This window comes from Camellia sinensis, chromosome 5 (genome assembly GCF_055761805.1).
Source record: "Camellia sinensis isolate YWXY chromosome 5, ASM5576180v1, whole genome shotgun sequence".
Taxonomy (NCBI): domain Eukaryota; kingdom Viridiplantae; phylum Streptophyta; class Magnoliopsida; order Ericales; family Theaceae; genus Camellia; species Camellia sinensis.
In genome coordinates this window covers 9,946,040-9,960,749 of record NC_138965.1, presented here as the reverse complement: position 1 = coordinate 9,960,749, position 14,710 = coordinate 9,946,040, and the positions used below count along the sequence as shown (strand labels likewise).

Genomic DNA, 14,710 nt, shown 5'->3' with positions numbered 1-14,710 from the left:
ATCCATTTTCTAAGAGCTTTATTCCATCTAACCCATATTCTTTTTGACTATTCCATTAGGTCCAATTTGAGATAAGAAGACCAAAATACCCTTTTCATCTACTTATGTTCCATTTAATTCACATTATTTTCTTATATTTCAATAAGTCCTATGGGTGACATAATTACCAAAATACCCTTAATGTGAATGTTCACACCGTCAATATAAATGTTTATATCGTCAATGTATAGGAGCCCGGCTCATATCGATCCTCATGGGTGTCCGGAAAAATTCGAGTCGGGCCGGGCCGACCCACAAGCCAAAAAAATAGGCCCGACCTAGCCCGTTGATAATATGAATATTCACATTAATAAGTTAACATTCACATTGATAGGAGTGTAAAATTAGCCTGCGGCCCGTGGGCGTCCCGAAACCAGCCCGTCGCCCGGGACGGGCCCGGGCCGGCCCGTTCACAATATGAATATTCACATTGACATATTAACATTAACATTAACAAGAGTGTAAAATTGGCCCATGACCCGTGGGCAGCCCGAACCTCGGGCCCGGGCAGGCCCGGCCCGGCCCGTTAACAATGTGAATATTCACATTGACATGTTAGCATTCACATTGATAGGAGTGTAAAATTAGCCCGCGGCCTGTGGCCGGCCCGAAACCCGCCTGGGCTCGTGGGCTGCCCTGGGCGGGCCCGGCCCGACCCGTTGATAATGCAAATATTCACATTGACATGTTAACATTCACATTGATAAGAGTATAAAATTAGCCCGCGTCCCGTGGCTGTCCGAAACTAGCCCACGGCCCGTGGGCGAGCCCGACCCGGCCTGTTGACAATGTGAATATTCACATTGATAAGAGTGTAAAATTGACTTGCGTCCCATAGGCGGCCCAAGGCGAGCCTGGTCCAGCCCGTTGACAATGTGAATATTCACATTGACATATTAACATTCACATTGATAGGAGTCTAAAATTGGCCCGTGGCCCGTGGGCGGCCCGAAGCCCGCCCACTGCCCAGGGCGGGCCCGGCCCGGCTCGTTGACAATGTGAATATTCACATTGACATATTAACATTAACATTGATAAGAGTGTAAAATTAGCCCGTGACCCGTGGGCAACCCGAAGCTCGGCCCGTTGACAACGTAAATATTCACATTGACATGTTAACATTCACATTGATAAGAGTGTAACATTAGCCCGTGCCCCGTGGCTGCCCGAAACACGCCCACGGCCCGCGGACGGCCCGAGGTGGGCCCGGCCCGGCCTGTTGACAATTTGAATATTCACATTGACATGTTAACATTCACATTGATAAGAGTGTAAAATTGACTCGCGTCCCATGGGCGGCCTGAGGTGGCCCGAGTTTGGATCCGGGCCTACCCTGGGCCGCGGGCGCGCTTCGGGCAACGGAAAAGTTTTACACTCTTATCAATGTTAATGTTAACATGTCAATGTGAATATTCACATTGTCACGGGTTGGGCCAAGCCCACCTCAGGCTGCGATCGGGCTGCGATCGGGCTTCGGGCCGCCCACGGGCTACGAGCCAATTTTACACCCCTATTAATGTGAATGTTAACATGTCAATGTGAATATTCACATTGCCAACGGGCCGGGCCCGCCCTAGCCCGAGGTCAGGCTTCGAGCTGCCTACGGGTCACGGGCCAATTGTACACTCTTATCAATGTGAATGTTAACATGTCAATGCGAATATTCACATTGTCAGCAGGCCGGGCCGGGCCCGCCCCGGGCCACCCACGGGCCGTGGACGGGTTTCGGGCAGCCACGGGGCGCGGGCTAATTTTACACTCTTATCAATATGCATGTCAACATGTCAATGTGAATATTCACATTGTCACGGGTCGGGCCAAGCCCGCCTCGAGTTGCGGTCGGGCTTCAGGCCGCCCACGGGCTGCGGGCCAATTTTACACTTTTATCAATGTGAATGTTAACATGTCAATGTGAATATTCACATTGTCAACAGGCCGGGCCGGGCCCGCCCCGGGCCGCGGACAGGCTTTTGGCCGTCCATAGGCCGCGAGCCAATTTTATATTCTTATCAATGTGAATGTTAACATGTCAATGTGAATATTCACATTGTCAACGGGCCGGACCGGGCCCGCCTCGGGCCGTCCATGGGCCGCGGGCGGGTTTTGCGCCGCCACGGGACGAGGGCCAATTTTACACTCCTATTAATGTGAATGTTAACATGTCAATGTGAATATTCACATTGTCAACGGGCCGGGCCGGGCCGAGTCGGGCCTGCCCTGGGCTGCTGTCTTGTTTTATACTCTTATCAATGGAAATGTTAACATGTCAATGTGAACATTCACATTGTCAACAGGCCGTGGGCGGGTTTCGGGCAGCTACGAGGCGCGGGCTAATTTTACACTCCTATCAATGTGAATGTTAACATGTCAATGTGAATATTCATATTGTTAACGGGCCGGGCCGGGTCCGCCCCGGGCTGCGGCGGGCTTTTGGCCACCCATGGGCCGCGGCCCAATTTTATACTCTTATCAATGTGAATGTTAACATGTCAATGTGAATATTCACATTGTCAACGGGCCGGACCGGGCCCTCCCCGAGCCGCCCATGGGCCGCGGGCGGGTTTCGCGCCATCACGGGACGGGGGCCAATTTTACACTCCTATTAATGTGAATTTTAACATGTCAATGTGAATATTCACATTGTCAACGGGCCGGGCCCAACCTGGCTCGCGGGCCGGTTTCGGGCCACCCACGGGCCAATTTACATTCCTACAAATGTGAATTTTAAAATATGAATGTTCACATCATTAAATTGTTAATCGTTGAAAAAATATTTATAAGGGTATCAAAATTAAATATAAGGGCATAAATGTCCAAGAAAATAGTGTAAATCAAGAAAATGGACTTTATGGAATAAAACTATACATACATGGGACTAAATGGGTTAAAAAATTCCTTCATGAACTTCTTGGGTTAAAACACTTCTAAATTGAACTTATCAATAAAAATCCCTAATAATAATAATAATAATAATAATAATAACACAACAACATTAAGCTCTGTTGGTGAGAGTCACATGGGAAGGCCCACGCAAATCGCATTGGCCAACAATTCAACATTCTCAATCCCCACTTTGACTGAAACTATTTGATTGATTTTGTGGCTAAAACCAACAAACAATGATGGCCAATTTTGGAATAAGGATTTCAACTCTTGTTAGTAATCTAAGCTAAAACCCAGGCTTGCTTCTCTCATGTCAAAATTGAGAATTTCCAATTTTAATAAAGACGAATCCTGAGAAATAACTATCACATTTAAAGAAGGCAGAAAAAGGGGGAAAAAAAAATTATTTAGGACTTTGAGATGATCTGTTTTTTGTTTTGATTACTCATCATCGGTCATTTATTGTAGAAAACGACCTAAGATCCCACTTGCTCGAGACCAATAACAAGCTGTGATTTCGGAACCAAAGATTTTCTTTCAAGCGGGCCAAACTAAAAATAAGAAGATAATAACCATGCATAGTGCAAAAGGAACTAATTTAGGGGGGAGGGGATATCGTACATGATACCCATATACCACTAGACTTTGCATGAAATATTAGAAGGGTCTCAAAATTTTAGGGGAGCCTTGGTCTTGCATAGACCACCTTACTTTCACCTGTGGCTACGATCATCATATTGACGTAGCAGACTTCAATTGAAAGCTGAACCAAAACCAAATAAGGCAACTTAAGCCTATTTTGGAAAGATGATTAAAAGTTATCTTTCAGCTTTTAACCTATTTGGATCACATTATCTCTCGGCTATTATAAATGTTTTTTAAAAAAAATAAAAAAAATAAAAACAAAAAGTTAACTTTTAACCAACTTAACCCGGCATGCAAAAGCAGCATGCTAAAGTTAAAATGTTGGTTTGTCTAGGTGAAAATGTGATTGTGGGAAATCATTCCCCACCTCTATAAATAGTGGAGGAACCATGATAGGGAAGGTGCATGAAAAATATATTTCACACTACACAGGAAGAGATTACTTAGCCATCAGGTGCTCATTTAGCCAAACCTTCGGCCGGTCACGCTAGTTGTTTGATTCTCATGTAGGAATACAATGAAGACTTAAAATTGTTTGGATTTTGAATTTAAGTAGATATTTAAAAAAAAAAATGGGATAGATGTGAATGAAATATAAGTTAATATTTTCTCTATTTCTCTCATTTTTTTTCTTTTCTTTTTCTAAATTTCTATCCAAATCCTTAATCCAAATGCAACCTTATTTGTAATTGTAAGAGGAGCTAATTTAAGCCCACTAAATTATTTAGGCCCAATAGCCCAAGATTAGTGGGCCCGAATTTATCGCAAGTCCAAGATTGGTGGGCTTGGATTTATCTCCGTCAAACGGGCTGAATGGCTCTAAGCCTCGAAAGGGTTCGGATCCACGAACCTAGAGACTTACTCGGGCCCGGACTCGAAAGGGTATTAAGCAAGCCTAGAGATCCGAGGCACTCGGACTCGAAAGGGTTCGGATCCACGAACCTAGAGGTCCTAAACACTTGGCTTCGAACGGATTCAGACGCAATCTAGAAGTCGCTCCGTTAATGAGTCCCAGAACACTTGCGGGCTCGGAGCTTTCCGGGATCTACGCACCAGAACCATGGGCGTAATGGAGTTCGAACAAAGGACCCGATCCCGAGGACGGTGAGTGGAGATAAATTCACTCTTCGGTTAAACTAGCCTATACCCGGGTCGAGGTGGCACGACCCCGGGGGGTCCATGAGACTCGGCAATATTTTTTTGCGGCAGGACGTCCTCTGGGACTACCCTTGACCCTTTGGGATGATTGGGGATCATTGGTTAGGTGTGGCTAAGAAGAAGGGTTCGCCGAGGGAGTAATCTCCTCTTCGGGGTTTTCTCATCCTCGGAGAAGTCACCTCCTCGGACAAGGTGGTTAGAAAGAATATCCCCCATGTGCCTTGCACATGGGCTCCATCCTACATCATGAGGTGCCTATAAATAGCACCCACCCATAGCTTTACAAGGGATGGCTTTTGGAGATTTTTGAACTCTTGGGAAAGAACTAATTTCCCTTCTCCATTATCAACCTTGAGAGTGAAAGTGGGAGATCCATGGGAGAGCCTTGCCATTATTCTATTCTCTAGCCATTTTGCCTTCTTCTTCACCCAATCTCTTATCTCCATCATCTCCTTTGTTGTTGTGTTCCTAAGTTGAGATTATTGAAGAATCTAAGCCTCTCATCATATTCTAGAGAATTCGATCTTCGAATTTTCCAACTCTTTTCTTGAACCCTCTCCTACAGTAATATAGGAAAGAAGGAACTAGAAATTGCCCCCACCACATCATGGACATTAAATGTGAGCTCAATGACAGAAGGCAAAGCCAGTCAGATAGGTGTATTCCCTTTTATTTTCATGGGATTAAGTGTGAAAGTGCAATCACAACTGGAAATAGTGGTCTTAACCTTGGCATATCTACCAATTGTTACCAAAGCTAACGTTATTGATGGAATTGAAATATATAAAACAAAAATAAAAAAGGGTCAACATTGTTGGGATAATATTGGTTTTTGATGCAACTGATTTAAAATTGATGTACCAAACGTGAAACTTGTTGAATAAACAGTTAAAGCTATAAATGAGAGAAGTGGAAACAACTAGAAACGAGCTTGATGCTTTTCTTCAGCGTTGTTCAGTCAATTCTTTAGATTGAATAAAAAAAATATTTTCAAAATTTCACCCAAGAAGTATAAAGAAAATGATTTCGAAAACAATTTCAGCTCACCATATAAAATAAAATAACTCAATCAAGACTACTTGGCAACAAAGTTTAGATTATTGGTTTGAAATGGAACCCAGACCTTTGGAAAGGGCTCTCCAAAAATTGGCGTATGCCACTTACACTTAGTTGCGGCGAACACACGGTATTCTTTAGTAAAAGGCGAGAGAATAGTTCGCTTTGTGCTCACCGCGTGGCTGCGTTGCATTCATTTGTCGAATCACCCACCATTATGAACTACTTCATGGAATACAATTTGAATTTTGTGAGTCGATGTGGGAGGAAGTTTCTCTAACATTGTCAGACTATCTTTGATTTGGACTAAGCTCAGAAAAATAATAATATATACATAGCCAATGTACCGAGTATTGGGTTGGGTTTGATTGAAAAAAATAAAAAATAAAAACTGTTTGCTAACATATTACGTGTGTTTGGTTGTCACTTGACAGTGAGAATCCTACCTTAACCACTTTTATGAAAGAAATATTTCAAATGTTATTATGTATATTAGATAAGGAAAAGGCTTCTGTCCATCCATTAATTAGCTTGGAGGGTCTAGTTGAGAGGGTTGTGAGCTTACTTCTACGATTAAAACCATTCATCTTGTACAGTTTATCAAGTAAATTATGTATGCCAAAAATTCAATATGATTAGATATTAGTAATTATATGATTGGATCACAATTTCTTTAAAAAATAGAGGGCTTGTTTGGTTTGTTTTTCAAAAAAAATTTTGAAAAAAATTCTCTATAAATAAATTTTCAAGAGTAATCAAACCAAACAAATTTTTTCAAAAAAGTTTCAAAATTTTGTTTGGTTATTTACTTTCCAAAATCACTCACTCTCTTTCATACAAATCAAATCAATCATTTTTTTAAAAGCTCTCTCCTCAAAACAATTTTCCAAAATCATTTCTGAAAAAAGGCAAACCAAACAAGTTTTCGTACTTTTTATCTCAAAAACTACTTTACAAACAGAAACAAAACAAGCCCAGACAATCTATTCTGAAAATCATATTTGCTGGTTAAAAACAAATTTGAACCGATTAGGTGAAGGCCATGTTAGCACAGTTGATCTTGGCGGGTCTTGAACGGTTCAAATCACAGATGATTCTGGATTCGGCCCATAGTCGGACCTGCATTCCCAAGAAGTAGGGTCCATTATTATGCATTGCCAGAAAGTTGAAGTTTTATAATTTTATGAACTTTCTTGCAAACCAGGCACGGGTTAGAAAATTAATTAATTTTTATTTTTCTTTTCTTTTACATCAATTTCCTCCAGAAGAATTTTTCTTGTATCATTTTTCCTGAAAGCCGAACAGACGGAAAAAGAGTGGAGAGGGTGGGAGAATGAGAGCACTCAAATAGAGTTACGAGATTAAAATGAATGGTTTACCTCTCTCCTTGTTCTGCTTTTATAATGAATTTTTATTGATCAAAAACTGATTAACAAAATTATAGGAAAATGATGCTTAAAGTTAAAACATAAAATTGTTTAGAAATATGTTAACATTTAAATAAAAAAAAAAGTTTTCGCTATATCCATAAAACTAGGACAGTTAAAACAGTAAGCCTGCTATTTGAAACAAAATTTAAACTAATGGTTTGAAGGAGCCCAAACCTTTGGAAAGGGCTCTCCAAAAATAAGCGTATGCCACTATTTGCGATGAACACACGGTATTCTTTAGTAAAAGGCGAAAGAATAGTTCGCTTTGTGCTCATCGCGTGGCTGCGTGAATTCATTTTGTGGAATCACCCACCCTTATGAACCACTTTCAAGAACCATAGTTGGGTTTGTGAGTCGATGTGGGACGAAATTTCTCCAACTTTGTCGGGTAGGGACATATTAAACGTTCTTTCAATCTTTTATGGATCCACATGATCTGAAATAGAAGGGAAAGAGTGAGCCTTGGGTGGACACCAGTGTGTGATGCCAGTTTAAACTCCTGTCCTTCAGTTAGCAATTAGGATATTGAGTTTGATGATAATCTTTAAACATGAGAGAGAGAGAGAGTGAGTTAGAACTAATAATAGTTTATCTTCCTCTTCTTTTTGTTGTGAGCTTCTTATGTGGCGTGCCTCGTGGGCTTTACCTAGGACTAATCGGCTTCTAAGTAAGCTTGCATATCTACCAATTGCTACTGAAGAGAATGGAAACATGGAACTTCTTGTATTAGCAGTTGAATCTATAATCAGATAGAGTGGACAATATAGAAATGAGCCAATGACAGCATATCCTCATTGATGCAGATTATAAACCCATGTCTCAGTGATGTTTCTTCAGCAATTTTATCTGTAAAGTAATAGAAAATAGTTTAGAAACATGTTAAAAATTATCAATTGAATAAATTATTATAAAAAATCAAATGAAATTAACTCCACACAAGTTCTCCAAAACCAAATGATTAAAAAGTAACAGTCATTGGCAACAAAAATTAGACTAATGATTTGAAAAGAGCCCAGACCTTTGGAAAGGGCTCTCCAAAAATTATCGTATGCCACTATTTACTGCGAGCACACGGTATTCTTTAGTAAAAGGCGAAAGAATAGTTCGCTTTGTGCTCACCACGTGGCTGCGTGGGTGTTACAGATGAATCACCCATCCTTATGAATTACTTTCCTTGAACGCAGTTGGGTCTGTGAATCGATTTGGGAGCAAATTTCTCCAACATTTCTTTATTTGAGAATGTATGATTGGACTGATTGATACAGTATTGGGTTGTCTTTCATTTTGACAAGAAAGCAAAGGAAAATGAAAACAATATATTTCGGTACATAATATGTGAATTTGGAAAGCACGAATCCTACCAAACCACTTTCTTGAAAGATATAATTACTATCAAATGTTTGGTATGTATCTTGTATTAGATTATGCAGAGTTGAAGTTTTATTTCTTAATTTACTTTCTTCCAAACCATAAGCTTGTTTTATAGTAAGCTTGTTGTACTTTTAATTTCATGTTGTTAATGAAATTTTTTTTTAGTGATCAAAAAAAAAAAAAAAAACATCAACCTTTCAGGAATATATATTTAGTTTTACAAATTTAATACAATTATATTATGCTACTGTGAAATATAAATGTCATAGTGCTTTGGCCCATACCATTGGTCATCAGAATCATATTTTAGTCAAATGTATAGAAAATGATGATACCATTATTTATTAGATGAAAATATTTATTTTCCTGTTCGTTTTTTTTAGAATTAAGATTAGGTAAATTCTTTAGATAAGAAGGATAATCATGTCATTTGACATTAATACACATTTAAATTCAAAATATTTAGCACTAATATAGTAATTTCATAACTTTCATAGCACATCATTAGGAGGAGATCAATGTAATTTTACCAAATTATAGATTTAGTTGTAATTTATTCATAGTTTGAGAGAAGTTACAATTTATCTTTAATTTTATTTTCCTTCTCTTAAATTCTTCTGGAGAATCACTTTGTTGTATCATTTTCCTATATCTCAACTATATTGAGGTTAAAATCACATGTTAAGGTCATGTTTGTTTGGAAGGATTGAATTAGGTATGATTAGCATATGCTTACAACAGTTTGGATTGGCTTGAGAGTATGACGTGAAATTGACAAAATTTTATCAATCTTGTAATTTGACTAATTAATGTAAATTTCTCCTTAATTCTCTATTTTATATCCCAATGATGATTATTTTTGCTCTCTTTCTACTCAATTCTAATTTGTTGAAATCATTTCATGTCCGAAGAGATAAAGTTGTTGAGGAATTTGCCTTGACTTTTGCAGCCTTTACTTTTGGTTGTTTGTCAATTTGCAGAAACTATTGTGGTTACAAATTATTGAGATTTAAGCCTTAGCAATTATTTGAGAAATCTTCATCAAAGTAGATACTGTTTGCTTCTGGTTTGAGAATTGTGGTATAGTTTCCAATAATTCATCATCTAGATCATTTTCATTTTAATGACCTTTTTATTAATCTTGTGATTTAACTAATTAGTGTAAATTCCTCCGTAATTCTCTATTTTTATGTCTCAAGGATGGTTATTTTTGCTTGCTTTCTCCTTAATTCTAATTAGTTGAAACCATTTGACGTCCGAAGATATAAAGATGTTGAGGAGATCACATGGAATGTTTGGTGAGGAATCTGCTTTTTCTTTTGCAGGTGTTACTTTTGCAGATTTTACTTTTGGTTATTTGTCATTTTTGCAGAAACTATTGTGGTAGCAGATTATTCACAGATTATCGAGATATATGCCTTGCCAATTATCTGAGAAATCTTCATCACGGTTCAGTGTGGAAAAATGGGTTGGATATGTTGGTTGACTGATAGATATTGTTCATTTTTTTTTTTTTTTAAATCTTATTAGGAAAATTAAAAATCATATATACTCTTAAAAAATAATTACCTATACATGAAAAAAATTATGATTTTAATAATTAAAATTTATAAATTATACCATTACTCTGAATTTTTTTTCCCTTTCAACCCCTACATTGATTTGTTATTTCCCATATCTCATTTGTCAATGAATTTTTTTTTTTTTTTGGAACTAATATTTTGTCACCAAAGAATTGGCAGCATGGAATTCAAGTCCAATTTGTCTTCTAATTCTAATTTTAAGGCTTGAATTTCATGCTGTCTAACACAACGACAAAATAACAATAATAATAATAACACAACGACATTAATCATATGAAGAGTGCTTAATCCTTGTTAGCTCTATTGGTGAGAGTCACATGGAAAGGCCAACGCAAATCATATTGATCAAATCGGGCAACCAATAATTCAACATTCTCAATCCCCACTTTCACTGAAACCAGTTGATTGATTTTGGCCCCATTTGGTAGAGCTGTGGAAAAGTGATTATAACTTATAACCTAATAGCTTATAGCTTATAGTTGTGAACATAAATTGATTTTTGACTTATAAATTAAGTTTCTCTTCCCCCACTCAAAGAATAAGTTGATTTTTGACTTACAAAAAGCTACAAGCTATATTGTTAAGTTGAACCAAACACATCAAAATAGCTTAAATTAAGCTAAAAACTGAAATAAGCTGGAAATAAGCCCTACCAAACAGGGCCTTTGTGGCTAAACTAACAAACAATGATGGCCAATTTTGGATTAAGGATTTGAACTCTTTGTATTGGTAATCTAAGATAAAACTCAGGCTTGCTTCTCTCGCATCAAAATTGAGAGTTTTCAATTTTAATGAATATTTTAAAGAGAGACGAATCTTGAGAAATAGCTATTACATTTAAAGAAGGTAGAAAAGGGAAAAAAAAATTATTTAGGAGTTTGAGATGATCATGTTGTTTTTTGTTTCCATTACTCATCATTGGTAATTTATGGTAGAAAACGATCTATGATCCCACCTACTCAAGACCTATTAGAAGGTGTGATTTTGGAACCAAAGATTTTCTTTTTAGAGGGCCAAAGTAAAAATAAAAAGATAATAACCACATGTAGTGCAAAAGGAACTAATTTAAGAGGGCGCATGTTGTACATGATACCTAATATACCACTAAACTTTGCATGAAATATTAATAGGGTCTCAAATTTTAGGGGGGGCTTGGCTCCTCCATAGACCACCAATTTTAGGGGGGCCTTGGCTCCTCCATAGACCACCTTACTTCTGCATGTAGCTACTACCATCGTATTGACGTGGTAGATTTCTATTGAAAATTGGGTCAATTCAACCTAACACGTCATGTAAAAGTAACATGCCAAAGTCAGAATGTTGATAACAGCCTCATAGGATTGTAAACCTTGTCATATTTGGGCAAGAATTTGATTATGATAAATCATTGACCCTCTATAAATAGCGAAGGAACCATGATGGGAAGGTATATGAAAAATATAACCCACCCTACACAGGAAGAACTAAGGTGCTCACTCAGCCAAACTTTCGGCCAGTCACTCTAGTTGTTTGATTCATTTATATGAATATGATGAAGTATTAAGATTGTTTGGATTTTGAATTTGGGCAGACATTTGAAAATGAAAATGTGAGAGATGTGAATGAAATATAAACTAATTTTTTTACTCTATTTCTCTTACTTTTTTTTCTTTTCTTTTTCAAATTTCTATCTAAGTTCATTGTAATATAGGAAAGAATATATAAACAAGCTCATTGAGCTTGTTTGGGAAGTTTAGTTTTTGGCTTTTTTTTGATTAAAATAGTCACAAAAAATAAAATAGATTTTTAATCCAATAAGACAAAACATCACATTCAACTTATAATTATTACATTCTTTTTTTCAAAAAAAAGTTAAAAAAATAAAAAATCTTTCCAAAACGAGACTTTTTAATCTCAGACTAAAATAATTAAAAAAATAAAAAACCAACTCACTTTCCAAACGAACCCAATAAATTAGAAATTGCCCCCACCACAACATTCACATTAAGGCCTAGTTTGAGAAGACTAAATAAGTGCACTTTTTAACTTTTTATGAAATATGAGTTGGGTTTGAAGTGATGTGTTAGAGATGTGATGTGACTTAAATAAGATGATATGACTTAAATAGGATAGTGACTTTTTAACTTTTTGTCTTTTTTCAATCATGCCAAACTTGATCTAAATGTGAGCTCAATGACAAAAGGCAAAGCCAATCAAATTTATGAGCGTTCCCTTTTATTTTCATGGGAACAAGTGTGGAAGTGGCGATCACAATTGGAAATAGTAATCTTAACATTGGCATATCTACCAATTGTTACCAAAGCAAACATGAAAAGGCAAAATTTAGTTTATCCCTTCATGGTACGGGTTTATAGTAGTTTACTCCTCTATATAGTTCAAAAACAGGCAAACAACTCTTTTGTTGTTTTGATCATTTTACATTTTGGCTCCTTGTCGTTATTAATTTCATCGAAAATAACGGAGAGTTTTAGATAAGAGCGTTCCCTACTTACTAAAATTGAGAGTTGACAATGAAAAAAAATTAGAAGTCAAAGTCAAAATTCAATATTAAAAGACAAACATACCATTCACCTTCATCTTCTTCTCCAATCAACATAAAACTCAAAGCCTAACCCTAACCCTTCTGATCCACTAGCCACCTCCAGCCACCCTCCCCTCCTGCCGCCACCTTTCTCCTCCTCTTACCACCTTCTGTCCCCACCCGGAATTCTTAACCCTAACTTGCTTTCCGAAGGCAAGGGATAGTCTGGAATTCTAGATTCCGGAGAGAAGTCCGATCGGTCTTCGAGGGTGAACATAGGCAGAGGGGGAAGATCGGAATTGACTAAATTCTCGCGCCATAGTGCTGAAACAGCTGCAGCTTGACTTGGGGTTGTGAATTTTCCACTTCCTCTATGGGTTGTAGAAACAGGGTAAGCCAAATCATGGAATAACAATGATTGTATTCTACATTTAGGAGTTCTATATGCTGTGGTACTCATTTTTCTTCTATGATGACTGTAAATCCACAATTAAAGGGTTGAAGATGAAGAAGAAAGACATAAATCACATTCAAACACATATATAGAGGGTATTTGTGATGATTTAAGTATATTTTTTTTTAATTTTTTACGAAAAATATATAAAAATAAAATAAAATAAAATAAAATAAAGAGGTAATTGACTCAAAAAAAATAAAAAAAAGTATGCTAATATAAAGATGTCAAATAGTGTCATAGTCGATTCCACAAACATACACACGTAATCGAATGAGAGAGAGAACCTATATATGGTGCGACAATGCTACGTAGCTCAAATTTTGTGGCTCAAAAGTGGCTTAAATGACCAAAACGACGTCGTTTTGAGGACGTCGTTTTGGCCATTTGAGCCACTTTTGAGCCACAAAATTTGAGTTACGAGACATTTTCCTATATGGTGTGTATATATATAAATATATTATGGTCCATTTTGGCTCAAAAAAAAAAAAATCACATTTTTCGATTCGTTTTATTGAGACGAGTTAAAAAAGTATATATATATATATATATATTTTTTTTTATGAAAAATTTTAAAAACATCACTAAAGATGAAAAAAAATTAAAAAAATTGTTCATGTTGACTTATTTTTTGTCTAATCTGAATTTTTTTTTGGATTTTTAAAAAAATTTATAATTTTTTAGTTTGCCTTGTTTAATTGAATCTAAAAAGCTAAAGCTTTATGATTTTTTTGTTTTGTTTTGAAAAAGCTCACTAAAAATGAAAATAAACCAAGAGAACAAAAGCCAAAAGCGTACTTCCCAAAATACCCCTATGTATGTATATATATATACCAATTTGTGTAAAATAAAATAAAATTAATAAAATGAAAATACCAATTTCTTCGGTGTAAAAGCACAGTATGTGTATATATATATATATATATATATTTGTGTAAAATATAATAAAATGAAAATTAGTTTAGAAAGTTAAAAATTAAAATAAATAAGTAGAGATCTATAGTTTATTTAGTATTTATTTTTTGATGGGTAGTTAATATGTAATTTAATTGAATTAATTTTATTTTTCTATGAAAAATTGTTATTGTTGAACTTAGAAATAAAATAAGAAAAGCAAAAAATAAGGTAGAAGGCCAGAGGGGTATTAAGATAATTTCACGTCTGTCGTTAATGGAGTCAGTATTGCAATTAGTCTAAAATCACAAGGGAGTTGTTTGCCTATTTTTGAACCATAAGGGGATAAATTGCTCCAAGTCCAAACCACAAGGATAATTTTGCCCTATAAAAAACAGAATGTCAAAATTGTTGGGATAATATTGCTTTTAATGCCATTGATCTAAAATTGATGGATCAAACATGCAACTTGTTGAATCAACAGCTGAAGCTATAAATGAGACAGAAGTGGAAACAAATAGAAACGAAATGATAACAGATTGATGTTTTTCTTCAGTGCCTCGTTCATTCAATTCTCTAGATTGAACAAAAAAATTATTTGGAAACAAGGGACGAAAATACATATAAACATTTTTCAAATTTTCAATTAAGAAGTACAAAGAAAATGATTTCAAAA

The 14,710-nt window shown here is 36.5% G+C and overlaps 1 long non-coding RNA gene and 3 other non-coding genes across 4 annotated transcripts; all 4 read right to left on the bottom strand.

Annotated features, from left to right (window-relative positions):
- Positions 1-5,844: 5,844 nt before the first annotated feature.
- LOC145792120 (U5 spliceosomal RNA) lies at positions 5,845-5,965 on the bottom strand. The gene has a single exon (XR_014331262.1). It is a non-coding gene; the product is annotated as a U5 spliceosomal RNA (small nuclear RNA).
- Positions 5,966-7,222: 1,257 nt separating this feature from the next.
- LOC145790424 (uncharacterized) lies at positions 7,223-8,637 on the bottom strand. The gene is made up of 2 exons (XR_014329095.1): positions 8,230-8,637; positions 7,223-8,057 (listed from the first exon to the last, which is right to left on the bottom strand). It is a non-coding gene; the product is annotated as an uncharacterized LOC145790424 (long non-coding RNA).
- On the bottom strand, positions 7,382-7,495 carry LOC145792116 (U5 spliceosomal RNA). The gene has a single exon (XR_014331258.1). It is a non-coding gene; the product is annotated as a U5 spliceosomal RNA (small nuclear RNA).
- Positions 8,226-8,339, bottom strand: LOC145792118 (U5 spliceosomal RNA). The gene has a single exon (XR_014331260.1). It is a non-coding gene; the product is annotated as a U5 spliceosomal RNA (small nuclear RNA).
- Positions 8,638-14,710: the final 6,073 nt, after the last annotated feature.